Genomic DNA, 17,243 nt, shown 5'->3' with positions numbered 1-17,243 from the left:
AGCAATAAAATACATCAGGATCCTTTGAGCTGGCAAGCTTTCATCCAAATGGCTTATTACAAAGAGCTGGCACACCTGAACTTTGGCACAGTCAAATAAATCCCCAACCAAGCAAATGGAAACCACATTTGGCACTGGAGATTTGTCAGGAGAAGTTTGTATTCTTGAGGAAACATGATTTTTGATTTTGAAAATAATCTTTGTGTTAGTGGTAGGAAGTAATTCATTGAATGTGTTTTGCTCTGACACCTGTGATTTATGCAATAAAATATGCACACAATAGGTATTTGAAGGGTTTTGAGTATCCCATAATTTTCTGAACACCAGGAGTAGCTAGGGCCCAGCAAGGGTTATAGCAGCTCCATTAGTGATAAGTTAATCGCATGTGTAGGCCTACCCTTTTGAACTTTGAATAGCTGTACTGTGGCATCAGGTCCATGAGGGTTTTAACTCTGACTATGCTGCAATGACAATAAATTATACCAAATATTTTAGAAATGCTTGGAATCTTATCTTGCCTCCAGAGTAAGCAAACTAAGATTACAATCCCTGGGTTAAAAGACAGCATAAATTCTGAGGGAGAAAAAAGCCCAAAAAACAGAAAAATCAGAGACTTTCACAAAAGCAATACTTTCAATGACTTTTTCTTGTAGCACTTATTCATACTTCCATGGATGCATATTCAAAGGACCCGTTGGAAAAGAAGAAAGGAGAGGGGAGAGGAGAAACACAGAACAGAGAGAAAAAAATAAGACAATAAGAGAGTATGTCTGAGTGGGTAAAATCAATTAGAAAATTGATTATATAATTAATGTAAGAAAGAGCTTTCTTGTTTTAATTCTCTGATTTTTATTGTTAGGAGAAAAGCTTCTGGCATTCTCTTTATGCTTGTGATCCAACTTATTGACTCAATTTTCATAGCTATTTTTTTGAGGTTGAAATGATTGTGCTTAGCTGGGTGTTTTCCTTAGACTGTTGTTTTCACTGCTTTGCTCAGTTCTCTCCAAAGATGACAAAAAGAAATAACAGTAAGAAACAGAAATAGAATCACCGCTAGCATTGGTCTAACCCAGAACTCCCAGCAAAGAATTATTGTGAGAACCAAGATGGTAAGGAGTGAACTTGAGGAATTTATTTCTTTTGAAAACATTGTTTCTTCCATTGCACTTTCCATTTTCTAAGGCAATCTTTTTCCATTTGCTTTGCTTTTCTTTTAGCTGACAACCTAAGAGGAATTGTGGTTATGACTTTTGAACTGAGAATTGGGTCCCGGTCCCCAGCAGAAGCTGAGCGTTTTGGAATTGAGGGTTAGGGGGCACAAGGAGGAGGAGAAGGCACTGCTATTGGGAAATGGGAGTTAAGAGATCTGACAAAAGGAAATCAGGTGGGAGTTCTAACCCCAACTCTCCCTTTACTACACTGGGTGATGTTGGGCTTTAATTTCCTCACTTTTAAATGACGAGAATTGGACTTAGATGAGTTGTAGGGACTGAAATATTAGGAAGCTATAAAATAGTTCCTTCAGTAGAGATTTAAAAAAAAAGCTTAGTTCCTGTATAACTTGCAAGAAAGTAGGAGGGAAAAAAATGATTAGGGTATGATATTTAGTGAACTGATTGGAATGCATGCAATAATTTTATCCCTTTGATTTATATAACTCCCCTCTTTATTTCAGCATAATGAGATAGAAAAAGAATTGACTGAAAGAAATGACCTGATGAAAAATGAATTGACCAAATGCGAATGCTAAAATCATCTTAAATTAGAAATCACTTTTTAGCTAGGGTAAATATATAAACAAAAATCTCTTGCCAGCTATACTTGTAATAACAAAACCCTCCAAAATATCTTGAATTTGTGGATCACAAGCCTCAGATCACATTCTTTGTTTATCTAGTGAGTCAGCAGATTTGGTGCTCTTTTTATGAAAACAAATGAATTCTCAAGATCTCCAAATTCTCCAGGGAGAGAGCTGAATTCTGGGGAGTTATATATATTATACATATTATAATGCTTAACTACTTGGTTTTATGTTTAAGTCTTCTATCTGTACAAAATAGAAGTCCAAAGCACGTAGTTTCAAATTTTTATTTCAAAACTTTTAAAAACTGCAATCTTAAATAATGCTTAAACAGTTAAGATACTCATTGCATAATTGTGTTATCTACATTTGAAATTAATTTTATCTGGATAAAATTTACCTTAGATAATATATAAATGAATACATAAATTAATAAGTTTTTTCATTTTGTTGAATATGACTTTTATCTCCTATAGGTACATTTTCAATTTTTGCAAAAGAGCAAATACCATTACAATAATGTTTAACAAAATGCATACCAGTGTGCCAAATGTCTTTCATACGCAGCAACTCACAAGAAACAAATTTCACAAAACAAACTTATAAAAATTCTACTTTGTTGTACTGATGACGAAACAACTTTTTTGTTTTTGTTTGTGCCTGTCCTGGGGCTTGAACTCAGGTCCTGGACTCTGTCCTTGAGCTATTTTGCTCAAGGCTAGGGCTCTACCACTTTAAGCCTAACTCAATTTCTAGCCTTTTTGGCGGTTAATTGAAGATAAGAGTTTCACAGACTTTCCTGCCTAGGCTGGTTAGATCTCAGCCTCCTGAGTAGCAAAGGTTACAGACATGGGCCACCAGCACCGGTCTGAAAAAAAAAAACAACTTTAAAGAGGTGAAGTGACATATATACTTTACACGGTAGTTTTTAATTCATCTTCAATAACCAATTTGTAAGCTTTACTTTAGTAAGTGTAAGTACTCTGATGGATATAATCAGTTCCTTTATTCATCCATTCAATAAATATTTACTGAAACTTGCTGTATGCCAGCCAATATTTCAGGCAGAGAAGATAGCCATGAACTTAAATTCTGGGTTGGAAAGCTAGAATATATATATATATATATATATATATATATATATATATATGCAAATACATATATGTAAATACATATATATGTAAATAGATAAATGAATAAGATTTTTCCATTTGAATGAAAGCTGCCGTGATGAGCCATGTAAGTTGTGACTTTATGTTGTAAAGAAAATTCAACAGCGTGCCATGGAGACCAATTTTACATTTTTAAGAAAGACTTCTATAAGAGTTGGTATTTGAGCTGAGATTTAGGTGATAAAAAGCATCCAGCTGTGTGAATATCTTGGGCAGTAGCATCCAGCCAACCAACTACAAAAGCAATGAGAAAGGTAGCAAAACAAAACGAGGAATGGGAACTAGTAAGGGTGGGAAAAGTGAAGAGGTTGGTCTGATTAAAAAATACTGTCTATATTATTTGAAATCCCATGGTGAAACCCCTTTGAACTATCAGCATACACTAAAAACAAACTAAAAAATGACAAGAATGTAAAACTTGGGGCGTGGCTACTAGTGAGAGGGGAGAGGGCCGACAGAGAAGGCGAATGAGGGCAGATGTGGTCAAAATACTTCACAGACTTGCCTGAAAATGGAAGCCTGACCCTTGTGGAGTCTGGTTTGGGAAGTGGGGAGGGAAGGGGAGAGTGGACAGGAAGAGCGGATCAAGGTACATGGCTTGCAGACATTAGCATATTGAAGCAGCGTAACACCTTGTACAACTAATTTACACTAACAAAATACGCTTAGAAGCAAAAACAAAAGCAAGGATCAAAACCAAAACAAGAGGAAACTCTGTGAAGTGATGATAAATGTGCTGAGGCTCAGAAGCAGAGGAGGCAGGGATGGGGAGGATCCTGAGTGTTGAGGAGGCATAATGAAGGTAGAGAGAAGGAGGCTGGCCCCTGTGTGGCTTTAGAATTGGTAAAGAGCATGTGACATGTTCCTAAAATGTTCATTACAACCTACCTTGTAGATGACTGAGTTCCCATCTGACTTAATGATCTAAAGCAGAAGTTGGTGAATTTACTGACCCTCCGGACACTTCAAGATTTGGGAGAAGTAAAAGCTAAAGATAACAGAATAATTTTTATCATCAAAAAAAATGAATAAGTGATACACTATCTTCCATGGGAAAAATGTATATAGAGAGGAAGGTGTTCACTGTTCAGTTAATACAGCCCTCGATCGGCTTGAAGCCTAAGGATTTTTAATTTTTAAAAAATGATGTGATGATACACTAAATAAATTATGATCACCAAACCATAATTGTACTCCTCATCTAAGTAGACAGGTTTTTTTTGTAACCCATGAAATTATACAGTCTAAACCATCAGACATTCTACACTGAACAAAATCATCAGACAGTCTACACTGAACAAGGCTAAGTTTCTAGTTTCAACTCCAGAATTGCATGTTTGTTTTAACAGATCTACAACCTTCTTTTTACTGCCTTTTTGACATGTAAAAGTCAAATCATTAAAGCAGCAAAAAGTATTTTAATCACTCAGTCATTAGCAAAGTTTAATATCAACTAATGTGAAACAGCTAATTATATATATCTGTGCCATTCATGCTTGGTAGCATAGAATATTTTGTAGATAATGTGTTGGCTTCAGAGGAGGGTGGAATGTCTCAGAATTAGCTTTAATATGGGCCCAGAACTAATAGCTCACACTTGAAATCCTAGCTACTCAGGAGGTTGAGATCTGAGGATCAACATTTAGAGTGAGCCCAGGCAGACAAATCTGGGACATTATTAACTCCAAATAACCAGCACAAAACCAGAACTGGAGGTATGGCTTAGGTGGTAGAGTACAGCTGCACATGAAACAAAGCTTAGCAAAAGCATGAGGTCCTGAGTTCAAGCACAGAGAGAGAGAGAGAAAGAGAGAGAGAGAGAGAATTAACTTTGATAGTAGATAATATACAGAACAAATATATAAGTATATCTATATGAACATATATAAACTTCTTACGTCAATAAAAATTGAAATACGTGAGGCCTTGAGGTTTGGGATTAAATAATAATAATAGATATGTGTGATTTTCCTTCCTCTGAACATTTACTTGAGCAGTTACCTCCTTTCAGTGTTTTCAGCATACCCAAAGGAAGTCAGTCTGCAGAGTTCCAGCTTTTTCAATCCAGCTGCTATTCTGACAGGCTTTGGGTGATGAGCTAGTATTTCCTCAGTGCAGACCACCTCAAGAGTAGGAAAGCTTCAGGATACTGTGAATTTTCTCCCTCAGCGTATAAAAGTAACACCTGTAGCACATTAATGTGTGCTTATCCAGTGAGAAGTTCACAGGGTCTTTAGCCTCTCTTACCTGAGAAGGGTGGTCTATTGACTTAGCAAAACAAGCTCCTGCAGGGAGCCCTGGCCTCTCAAGACACTTGAGAATTGTTTCTGAGAATTCACATATTCCTAAGCTTGTTTCTTTCTTTGTTTTCTGCGTTCTTACTTAGCCTTACTGTATATAGTTTAACTTTTTTATTTTGAAGGTGTTTTACCATTGGGAAATGGCTAATACCATAGTGTCTTAATACAGACATTATTCTTTTTTTGTGCTTTGCAGATACCCAGAGTTAGGTTAAATGATTTGTTAAAAGAATCAGAATGTGTGTAAGTGAATTTCAATTGGAACTCAGACTTTCATGCTTGGGTTCTTTTCTAAGGTCTCTAGGGTATGATGCTGTTATCTGGAATTGTTCCCAAAGACCAAACTAATTGTCCTTTCTTTTTCACATATAAACATTTTTGAGGGCAAAAGATTGAGATGGGGGAAGGAACAGGAACTGCAAATAAGTGAGCTGCATAATTTCCCAAATGTCTTCATGTATTAAGAATGTGTTAGGTCTTGCTAAGTCTTTAGAAAATTATTGTCCCATTATTTCAACTTTTAACACAATTTAAAACCAACATAATTATATTTATTTAAAAAATAAGTGTCATATTAAAACTATTAGGTTTAAACTATGTTAAGGTAATTCATACATTGTCTCTTATATGTGTATGTACTTAGTTGGAAAGTTAGAATTCATTCTTGCAGACAGAGGAAAAACAAAATAAATAAATAATATAGTAGATTGTACCCAAATCCCTAGTGGAGATTTGCTAAAATGAATTTATCTCTTTCAATGCTGACCTAAAAATTTGACATATGATTTAAAAAGTAAAGAAGGTCAGAATAAGAAGAATTACCTTTTTAGTGGCTTATGGAGGGCAGTTTGTAAGTGTTTCTCTTCTTTCTTTTGCGCTCCTGGATGGCTGTAGCTGACTCGTTTTCACTTGCGTGCAGGTTGTATCTGGGTCTTGCTCAATCTAAGGGTTCTTCGAAATGTCTCAGATCAGTAGTTTTCTGTAGAGTGTGCCATTGCACACATGAAACTTCCATCTAGGCACTCTCAAGAACTCCCAATTTGACAATCGAGTTCTATATTTTATTGTTTCATTGCCTTAGGTTTCATCAGAGTCAGTGAAGACTTTCTCTAGAGTCTCAGGACCACATCCTTCATTTTTATGTATTATTTACAGAAATCAAATACATTCCTATTCACACACAAAAAATGTACTTGCTTACATTTTCTACTCTGCGAGAAGTCCATTAAATAGCTGTATCTTTCAGAAGGAATCTGCACTTCACCATCAACCTAAAAACCCAGTGTTCATCCCTAAAACCTGCAGAATCTCTATTCTGAAAATCCTTTCAATGATTCTCCTGATTAGTACTCCCCACAATGGGCTGTATAAACCAACCCACTCTTCCCATAAACATCACATTTATGTGTTCCCTGAACCGATTTAGGATGTGTCCTGTTCTTTCATTATGGCCCGATTTATTTGTCTCTAATGACTTCATAGAATTCCTTCTGAATGTGGCTTTCCATGCACATGTATAATAGACTTCTCCAATCTGCTCTACACATGGTAAATTTCTCCCTTTAATCTTGAACTGGTCTTCTTCCATTAAGAAGTCTTTCCTAGCTAACATTACAGGCTCCAAGGCTCTCTTCTTGCCAATTGTTTACTATAATTATTTTCATTCTTTGGCATTACAAATTCCCATTTGACAATTTTTTGTTGCTATTCTCATATCTACCTTACTCTTTCTCAAGAAGCAGTCTTTGCATATTTGGTACCTAGTTGATCTTAAATATGCAATAAAAGTGCTTTGGTTTGGTTTTATTAAATGACATACTATCATCTTTGAAATAACACATTATAAATTATATATAAATATATAAAATATTTAGTGTGGTTACATAGCACTTTAATTATAGCATATCCTATGGAGAAAGCTACTCCTGTTTGAATATTAGTGATACAAAGCAAATTTATGCTCACAGACACAAGAATTTCCTATGTGCTCTCAGTATTAAATAAATGTAAATGTAAATGTTCTTCTTTGATTTGGCCTCTTTACCAAGCCAAATACAAAGGCCTATAATCAAGTGTCCTCATTCTACTGAAACCTTTCAGTAGTTTTAGAGGTTCCTGTCTCTCTCCCTCTAGTCATATTCTTATCTAAAATTTCTCTAAATCAATAATAAGTATTATTATGCCAATAACATAGTTCTTTTGTGGCATGCTTGCACATAGAAAATCATCGAGTAAGAATCACCGAATTTAATGGAATAATAAGTAAGTATAAAATGAAAGCTGGAAAGATCTGGATCCAATTTCTGAAAACAATATTTACATAGCAACTATACATAAATTTATACAAGCAAGTGAAATAAGCCTTGCAAATATCTAATAAATTTAAGGGCAAATTTACCAGTTTGTGAACTGAAAGTCAAATATAAGCCTTTTGTGAATAATGAGATTAAGAATGGTCCAGCTTTCATGGTGAATTTACATTCTTCAGCAAACCCTGCTTACTAGACACAAAGTAGTAATAGAAAATACAGAAACCAAAATTTAGAAAGTTAAAGAAGGAATCAAATTCGAGATGATCATGTAATTATCTTAGTCCGTTTATGTGCTAATAAATAACACCATAAACTCACTAATTTGTAAATAATGTTCACAGTCTGGAAGCAAGAAAGTCCATGTCCAAAGTTCCAAAAAAATTCTGTGTCTGGGAAGGGCTATTTCTCATAAATGGTGTTTGTTATATGTCTTCACATTCCATAGGAGTCCAACCATTTTTCCCTTTTTTTAGGAGTGCTAATAACTATTCCTGAAGATGAAGCTCTCAAGACCTGATCACCTTTCCCACTCAATACGATCACACAGTGTACTAGGTCCCAAAACATAGCCACTTTGGGTCCAACAAAATCAATTTAAAAAAACGTTTAGAGCTAAGAAGAACTTGCTAGTGTATATGCTACTAGTGACTAAGAAAGATTGACTATTCTCCACCATGGTGATTTGACCTTTTTATCCCTGATATCATTAATGGATGGAGATATAAAACTAATAGCAGGAGGAAGGATTCACTACTATCTGAAAGCAACCACTTAATTCAAGCATAGGGAGAAAAAAGAGAGTACAGTTGAAATTTGCCCTTACTTTCAAAACTCCAAAATACTAGAAGGAATTCTGTGATTTAAAAGACATTTAACCAAAGATTGTGAACTCACGTTGATGAAATTAAAATAATGGAATGTAAAAATCTTTTAAGCACATTTAATCTTTCCAAATATATACAAGAAAACAAAACACACATGGAAAATGGAGAAAAGATAGAATAGTGAATAGGAACAAAAAGATCAAATTGCTATAAAATTACATAAATGAAAAGGTTATCATTGAATGACTCAATAGAATTAATAGACTCATGCTTCAGTAGAAAGAGTAAAATACTTAGACAGTTCTTAGACATTCTCATAGAACTCAACATAAATAGAGAACTTAAAAATACATAGACACATAGTCCATATAAAAGTGATCTATAAAACAAACCAAGAGCTATAATGGGTACCTATTAGCATCTACAAAGAGTAAACGGTAAATGAGGTAGAATGGTAGTGCTTTAATTTAAAGCATCTGGAAATACTCCATACTGAAGAAATAGGTAAAAATGATAAATTATCTGATCATCAATGTCTGTTGGTTAATGCCAGTATTCCAAGGATCATTCAATGTATGCAAATCTAAAGCATAATGTGGCTCATAAATAGAATCCAAGATAAAAATCCTATGATTTTTGCCTCTGGCAAAATTCAACAGCACTTCATGATAAAAGCCCTGAAGCCACTAGGAACAGAGGGGTCATACCTCAAGATAATAATGACCATCTATGACAAATCCATAATATTATACTGAATGTGGAAGAGGAGCATTATTTTAAAAAGCAGCCATGTGAAGTCTAGAAACTTGTCTAGGTGAATATAACAAAAGAGGGAGGAAACAGTCATTTCAGAAAATGATCATAAGACAAATATTAAACAAATTAACATTTGTTTGAGAAAAGTTCGTGTAGACCAATGAAATCACTGGCGTTTGGGCAATGACCCACTCACATCTCTTTCCTCTTTGCTCAGTGTGTTGGAAGTTCTACTCAGAGCTGGTACAACCAGAGGCAGGACTACTCCTGCCCACCTACTCCCCCTGGAGGGGACTGGCTGTACAATGGGAGGGGTAAGCCACCGGCACCTCTCCTCTCCACTGCCGATTCCATATTTCAGAAGTGTCATTTCATTCTGAAAGAGTCTGTCTCCTTTACTTGACTCAATGCCCACTCATACAGTTGCTGTACTCTGAGGCCCATGGGCTGAGTACACGTTTCCAGCAAGGCTCAGTGACAGGGTGGAGAGTAAGGGGAGTAGATTGAGAAGACCCGAGTTCTGTTCATAGACCTGGGGTCTCGCTATGGAAGAAGTAGATTCCTGTCTTAACCAGTGTTCTAGTGTCATAGCACAGATGCTGATGGAGAAAGGCAGACTATGGTAACAAAGAAGACCACAATTCTGCTTCAGAAGATACACCAGGAAACATGGATTGAAAGTTAAAAATGTCTTCCCAAACTACATTAAAAAAAAAAACCAACATGCCAAGCAACAATATAATGCATATACATAACAATGTACAACCAGAAGGGATTTAGATGAACGTCTAAGACACTCAACACATTCTCAGGATTTGGAATTCTAAACGTTTAACTACAGAGGTCCCAAAGGAAAAATATGGGAACAATATGAACAAATAAAAGAAGTATAAATCCAAATGGTTAATATGAACACATATTAAATTTTAATATTAATGGTGGAAATACAAATAGCCCCGATGATGTAACATCTCACACTCTATTAGAAGTGCAAAACCTTGAAAATGCCAACTAAAACAACTACACTGTTTGAAAGAATATGGAAAACACTTTTGTTTGGGAATGTGCTTAGCAATATCTAGTAGAAAAGAAGATGATACATATCCTATGGTATGTGAGCTGTGTGTCCTTGAGAGATTTCTTTACCTCTCTGAACATCATATTCTTCCATCTTAAGATAACAGATAATAACATTTGCCATCTGATGTAGCTATGAAGATTAAATGACTTCACATAAAAGCAAGTGCTTGATATCTAATAAGCACATAATAAATATTAGTTATCCTAGAAAGAGATTTGTTACTTCAATAGGAGTAAGTGTATGATTGCTTTTTATCATGTCCAATGAAATTACTGAAAGACTCACTTCTGAGACTCTATCAGTGTGGAATAAATTTAGCTACCCAAAAGGTTTGTCTTTTTGTGGAACAGTGTATTGCCTACCAGGGCCTCCAGTGGCCCAAACCTCCTGTCTTTCCAGTCACTCTTAGCATGGTGTTTTGCCTTTCATTCTGACTTCTACCCACAAGAGACCCAGTCCCCCTCTGTGATTGCATTATTAGCCTAGGTATGGAAAAGAGAAAAACTCAGTGAGCTGGTCACCTTTGTTTTGTTTTAAACGCAAGTTCCCAAGTGTCCTACGATGGGTAATATATTGACATCTCATTGGCTAGAACTGTGTCACGTGGCATCTGACACAAAAACCAAAGCCTGACAAGGTGATCTTAGGGGAGAAGGAGCTGGGGGTGAGGAGGGGTGAAAGGTGCCCAGAAGGCACACAGCATCGAGCTGAGGAGCAGGGACTGCCCCAGAGGCCCTTCCACGAGGACCTCCATTCAGAGCGAACTGTGGCTTTCTGGTGTACAATGGCTTCAGATTTCCTGTCTAGACAAGACTTGAGAGTAACAGGAAGGAAGGAAATGCACTTGCCTGCTTTTATAGAAAGCCATGTGCATGGCCAGCCTTGGTGCTTCTACACTAACGGCGTGGATGTCTGGGACGCGGCCTGTGGGGGTAGAGAAGTAGGCCATGGAGCCGATGGAGGAAGAGTTTGGAACTCTCCCAGTTTGAACTACAGCGTGTAATAATTACACTTTTGGTGTCTCCAGACACACAGACGAAGAGCAAGTGAGCTTGGCTCTTGCAGTCAATTAGTAAAGTACAAAGATCACAACTATTATTAAGGATGCTTTTTTTATGACAAGAATTAAGTGATTGTAGAAAGCATTCTGCTTTTCTTCTGCCTGTCTTTCTCTTTTCAATGTCTTACAGAAACAAACTACTAGAGTTAGTATTTTATTATATATAAAAACAATTAGAAGTCACCAAGGGCTCTTTTAAAATTAAATGGTCTGGAAATCAGGATTAAAATGGAACTTTTACTGGATACCCTATTTATAGAACATGGAGACGTTCAGTGGCAGTGGCTTTTGTCTGTAATCCTAGCTACTTGGGAGGCTGAGATCCAGAGGATTGCAGTTCAAAGCCAGCCTGGGGTAGAAGAGACTGAGAAATTCCATCTCCAGTTATACAACTAAAGGCAGGCTTGAGGGGTGACTCAAGTGGTAGAGTACAAGTCCAGTAATTGCAAGGGTTTTGATTCACCTACAGTGTCACTTCTGGCTTTTTTTTTTTTTCCTGCTTATGTGGTGCTGAGGAATCAAACCCAGGGCCTCATGCACGCAAGTAAAGCACTCTGCCACTGAGCCACCTTCCCAGCCCAGTTTAGGTACTTAAAATTGCATATGGTTTCTATTTGGAAGAGGATTCTAAATAAATAGCTCCAGGATTGGCATTAAGAAAGAAAAAACAAAAGAAACAAAAATAAAAGCCGAGATATATCATGAAGGACTCTTAGAAAGTCAGCTTGGGATATGGAGAAGTATAAACACTTTATACACAGGAGTTAGTTTTAATCACAGAAATGAGACATTCTCCTCCCTCTGACCTTTCTCCAGGTTTGGCTCTGTCTTACTCTGTATGCTTTGGCCTTTTTACCATTTTTCTGGGAGGCTTACCTGGCCTGCATTCCAACTTCATCACTGGAATGCAAGGCATTGTTTATACCTTCAAATAAACAGGGAAGTTTTACTTCATGCTTCGCCAAGTGGAGCAATGGGTTTCCAAAACTGACACCCCACAGCTTTGTTTTGTCCTGTAAGCCTTGGAAGCAGTTCTGCAACGATCTTCTCACACCTCTGTGGGAAATTCACTTTTTTCTTGCCTGAAAATGATACTAAAAGAAAGGACATGGTAACCTCAGACCCCCTGGGACATTGTAAGGATGAACCAAATTTCATTTTAAAGTGAGAAACAGTTTTCCTTCAAGAACTTGCATAGATCTTAACATCCATTAAACAGACTAATAGGATTTATATTACCCACCAAAGAAACAGCCTGGGCAAAATTCTAGCTAGCTCCTGACTAGCTCAGTCATCAGATGATCTAATTATTAAACAATGCAACAATAATAGAATATATATTTAGGATATAAGACTTTATTCAATAACAAGAATGTGAATACTCTCTTCAATTGTATGCCCACATTACAGTATTATAAGCCATAGTAAATTTTATACAATAATAAAGGAAAACTCATTTTTCACTATTAAAAAAATGTCAAGAGTGAAAATCATGGGAAAACTGAATTGGCATGCATTAGCTATGTGCAGAAGTAGAACCTTGGAGTACTTAAACAATTTTGCATAAGAACATCTCATTTTTATCATTCTTCCTAAAATCATGTGGCTTAGAATTTCAGTAATCAAGTCATAGTGGGTTAAAAATATCAACTCACTAACTCTATGTGTAGACAAGATTAGAATGCACTAATGTGCTGACCAATCTCACACACCCTAAACATATTATGTTCAGATTTGACTTCAATAGCTAAGCTACTACTTTATCTTTTTGCTTTGTCCAAGCCAATGTCTTCCCTCCTCTCCTTGAATATTACCAACTCCTCTTGTTACTCAATATTATCAAACCAAGCCCTGAATCTAATTACACTGTCTTGATGCCAAAAATCTCTGCTCTTGGAGAAATGCATCATGTAGTACATTTAGGTAAGTGAATTAAAAAGGCATCCAGGCAGGTATCTGGTGAATGTCTTGGCTCATCCTTGCATAATAAACTATCTTCTCCTGCTCATTCATTTGTCAGTCACTGTAAGTAAGGATTATTATTTGCTGAATGTACGTGACACCAGCAATTTGCAAAGTCTGTTGGCAAGAAAATCAGGTTAGAATGACAGAGTGAGAAATTAAGCAGAAGCCTGATGTAATTAGCTACAACAATCAGTGCTCTAATTTCTGATTTATTGTTTCCTGTTTTCCTGCTGCACTCCACTCTGTGTATACTGTATGTGCTTCATATAGGTCAAACAATTGACTTATCAGTCCTGGCAAAGCAAGAGGTCAGAGTTAACAATATTTATTTAAACATGCAGGATGCTTCCTGCTGCAATTAGAAAATAACTATTACTAATAGGTCTTTGTCATTACTTCCTCATTTATACAATTTTTTGGAGGAGAAAAGAAACAGAATTGAGAAAGGATTGGGATTCCTTTCATATATAGGCACAGAAGTTGATTTATTTCTCCCTCTAGCATAAATTTCCTTACTCTCAAAAGAGCTATGATTCTAAATAAACCATATGAATGATTATAGTTGTAGTTGAATATTTAGGAAAGTATGGTTTATTTGCAAAATTCTGTTTAAAGGGCAAGTTTCTTCCATGGAATTTTTTTTTCTTTCCATCATCGAACCACAAACAGGAAGTTGTTCTTTTCATGGTTTAGGTCTTCTTTAGAATTGCATATATTTTATATTTGGAAGATAAAAAGTATAAGCTTTCTTAAATTCAAAGTAGAATTTCTAAAAACTCTAAATTAAAACAACTGATTCCTGTGAGATAAATATAAAACTGGATTTCACTCATAATCATGTGAACATTTCTGAAAAGAGGAATATAATTCAATTCAGGGGAAATTTAAACAAAACTTACACCCCTGATATAAAAAAGACTATTGTATGGGCCACTTTAACAACAAAGAAACTGGATCTAATGAAGTAAATATTTCTGGTTTTGTTCTTTGAATTAAAAACAATCATATGCCAGTCTCCTTCTAATGGGAAACATTTGAAGAAGAGAGGCAGAGTTCTATTTTTTTTTTTTTTTTTTTGGGGTCCGGTCATGGGGCCTGAACTCTGGGCCTGGGCACTGTCCCTCAGCTCTTCAGCTCAAGGCGAGCGCTCTACCACTTGAGCCACCGCGCCACTTCCGGCTTTTTTGTTTATGTGGTGCTGAGGAATCGAACCCAGGGCCTCAGGCATGCAAGGCAAGCGCTCTACCACTGAGCCACCTTCCCAGCCCCAGAGGCAAAGTTCTAATATGAGCTGATTGGCTATATGAAAATCAACCAGCTACTAGGAAGAAAAATAGAGGAGAAAGTTATAATAGTCAATGCTTAGCCTATGAAACTAGGAAAACTGAGGGAGGGATTGAGTTGAGAGTAATGGGGAAGAATGATGAAAGGGATGGAATGGGTCAAGATGTGTTGTACTTATAAACTCATGTTGAATGGCAACCCCTTTGTAACCACTACTCAGAGATAATAAAATATAATTTTCAAAAGAGAGTTTTAGGTGCAGAGTGTGTTTGGCAGTAATCTTGTTTTTGAGTAGTGTGGGAGCAGTAGAGATGGAGAGAAGATGAGTAACAGAAAACATACTTTGCAGATAGATGACAGGATATGAGCTTGGATTAGATGTGGAAAATCAGAGGAAGATAGCAATCAAAATGTCTTCCAAGCTTTGAACTTGAGCATCTGGAGAGATAGTGGTTACATTAATGAAGTAGTGACTGTTGTTTTATGCACATATTGAAAGGAGGTAGTAAATCTAAAATTCAATTTCAGCTATGAATAACTTTGGTGTGTCTGTTAAGTATCCTTGTGAATATATCAGTAGTTGGATATTCAAGTCTGTCTAGAGTGAACAGGACAAGAGTCATTGTTATCAATAGCATTTCAAGCTGTAGAACAAATCAATAAGATCACTCAGAAAGGGAATGTAGATATAGATGCAGAAACATTTTAAGACAGAGCTCTAACGCACTTTGGTGTGTCTGTTAAGTATCCTTGTGAATATATCAGTAGTTGGATATTCAAGTCTGTCTAGAGTGAACAGGACAAGAGTCATTGTTATCAATAGCATTTCAAGCTGTAGAACAAATCAATAAGATCACTCAGAAAGGGACTGTAGATATAGATGCAGAAACATTTTAAGACAGAGCTCTAACGCACTTTATATTAAGAGGGTCAAGAGAGAAAGAAGTATCAATGAAAGTGTTTGAGAGGAGGAAACCCTACCTGGTTTTATGTTAAGGAACTTTAGGAAATGAAAGGATTTTAAAGAAGAAATAAGTGGCCAGTTTTGGCAAATACTGGAAACTACATACTGGTAGAGAAAGGTGATGGCAGACAAAGACAAAATTTGTGGAAAACAATAATACATGAGAAAAATCATCACATGACTCAATAAACCATTTTTTTCTTTCTATTCTTTTCTCTAGCCACTAAGAAATTGAATACAATTCACTAACCAGTTTCATTCAAGTCAAATAAGGTCCATGCCTTAAAATTTGAAAAAGAGATGGTAGAAATCTTGAAGCTGCTTTCTGAACACCATTTTTAGGACTATAGAGTTTATGCTTTATAATTGGAATAGTGTTCACATTATAGCTAATAATTCTAATAAATGTTCTAAATCTATATCACAAAGGAAATATTAAACCATTAGTTTTGCTCTTAAAACTAAAATTTACTCTGAATAAAAGCATAATAAAACAAGAAGTCATCACAATGAGAGAGGTAATAAAGTTAAACCATTAAGTTTAATAATATTAATGTCCCAGTATGACTAAATATGTTTTCTTTTAGACTGAGGCAATAACTTCACACAGAATCTGTGACTAGAAGAAATACTCTCCATGCAATGGAATCTGTCATTTTGTAATTTATTAAATATAGGTGAAGGCTCATCTACTGCTTAAATTCTTAAAGTGACATGAATTTTCTACCAAGATATTGAAATAGCTAAAATATTTCTGTGACGATCTCTTGTTATATTTTTTCTTTTTTTAATTACGTCTTTTGTTGTCAAAATACTGTACAGAGGGGTTACAGTTACATGAGCAAGGTCATGAGTACATTTCTTATCAAGCATTGTTGCCTCCTCTGTTTTTCCCCTACCATCCCTTCCCTCCCACCTCCCCAGCTACACCCCTCCACCCCCCCCCCCCCGACTAAATTGTAAAGTTCGTTTTTTGGCATAGTGTCTTGTAACATCTCATTGTTGCAATGGATCAATCTGTATCCCTATTTAAACAATTTGTTTTTTCCCTTCCCCTCCACAAATTATACCAACATCAAATACAGTGAAAACAGGGGTTATACTGTGGGGGAGGGACATACAAAGCAACAAAAAAAATCATATGGTACCTTATAAATATGTTAGAAACAATAGCAAGGAAGAAAAACTCCTTGTGTCCCTATCTTGGGGTTCATTTCGCTTAATATCATCTTATCTGACCTTTCTGCTTGTCTCAGACACATACTAGTTATTGCAAATAAGGGAAACCATGGGACCTATGTTTCTTTGGGCCTGGCTTACTTCACTTAATATAATTTTTTCCAAGTCTTTCCATTTCCTAACAAATGGGGCAATGTCAATCTTTCTGATGGAGGCATAGAATTCCATTGTGTATATAGACCACATTTTCTTGATCCATTCATCTACTGAGGGTCATCTGGGTTGGTTCCATATCTTAGCTATGGTAAATAATGCTGCAATAATCATAGTTGTACTGGTAGCTTTAGTATGGTCTTGTTTGTGATCATTTGGGTAAATGCCCAAAAGTGGGATTGCTGGGTCATAGGGGAGCTCTATGTGGAGTCTTTTGAGGAACCTCCATACTACTTTCCAAAGTGGTTGAACAAATTTACACTCCCACCAACGATGCAGTAGGGTTCCCTTCTGTCCCCATCCCCTCCAGCATCTGTTGTTATTAGAGTTCT

This window comes from Dipodomys spectabilis, unplaced genomic scaffold, assembly GCF_019054845.1.
Source record: "Dipodomys spectabilis isolate Male_0828 unplaced genomic scaffold, ASM1905484v1 ptg000009l, whole genome shotgun sequence".
NCBI lineage: Eukaryota > Metazoa > Chordata > Mammalia > Rodentia > Heteromyidae > Dipodomys > Dipodomys spectabilis.
This window is presented reverse-complemented; position numbering follows the sequence as displayed.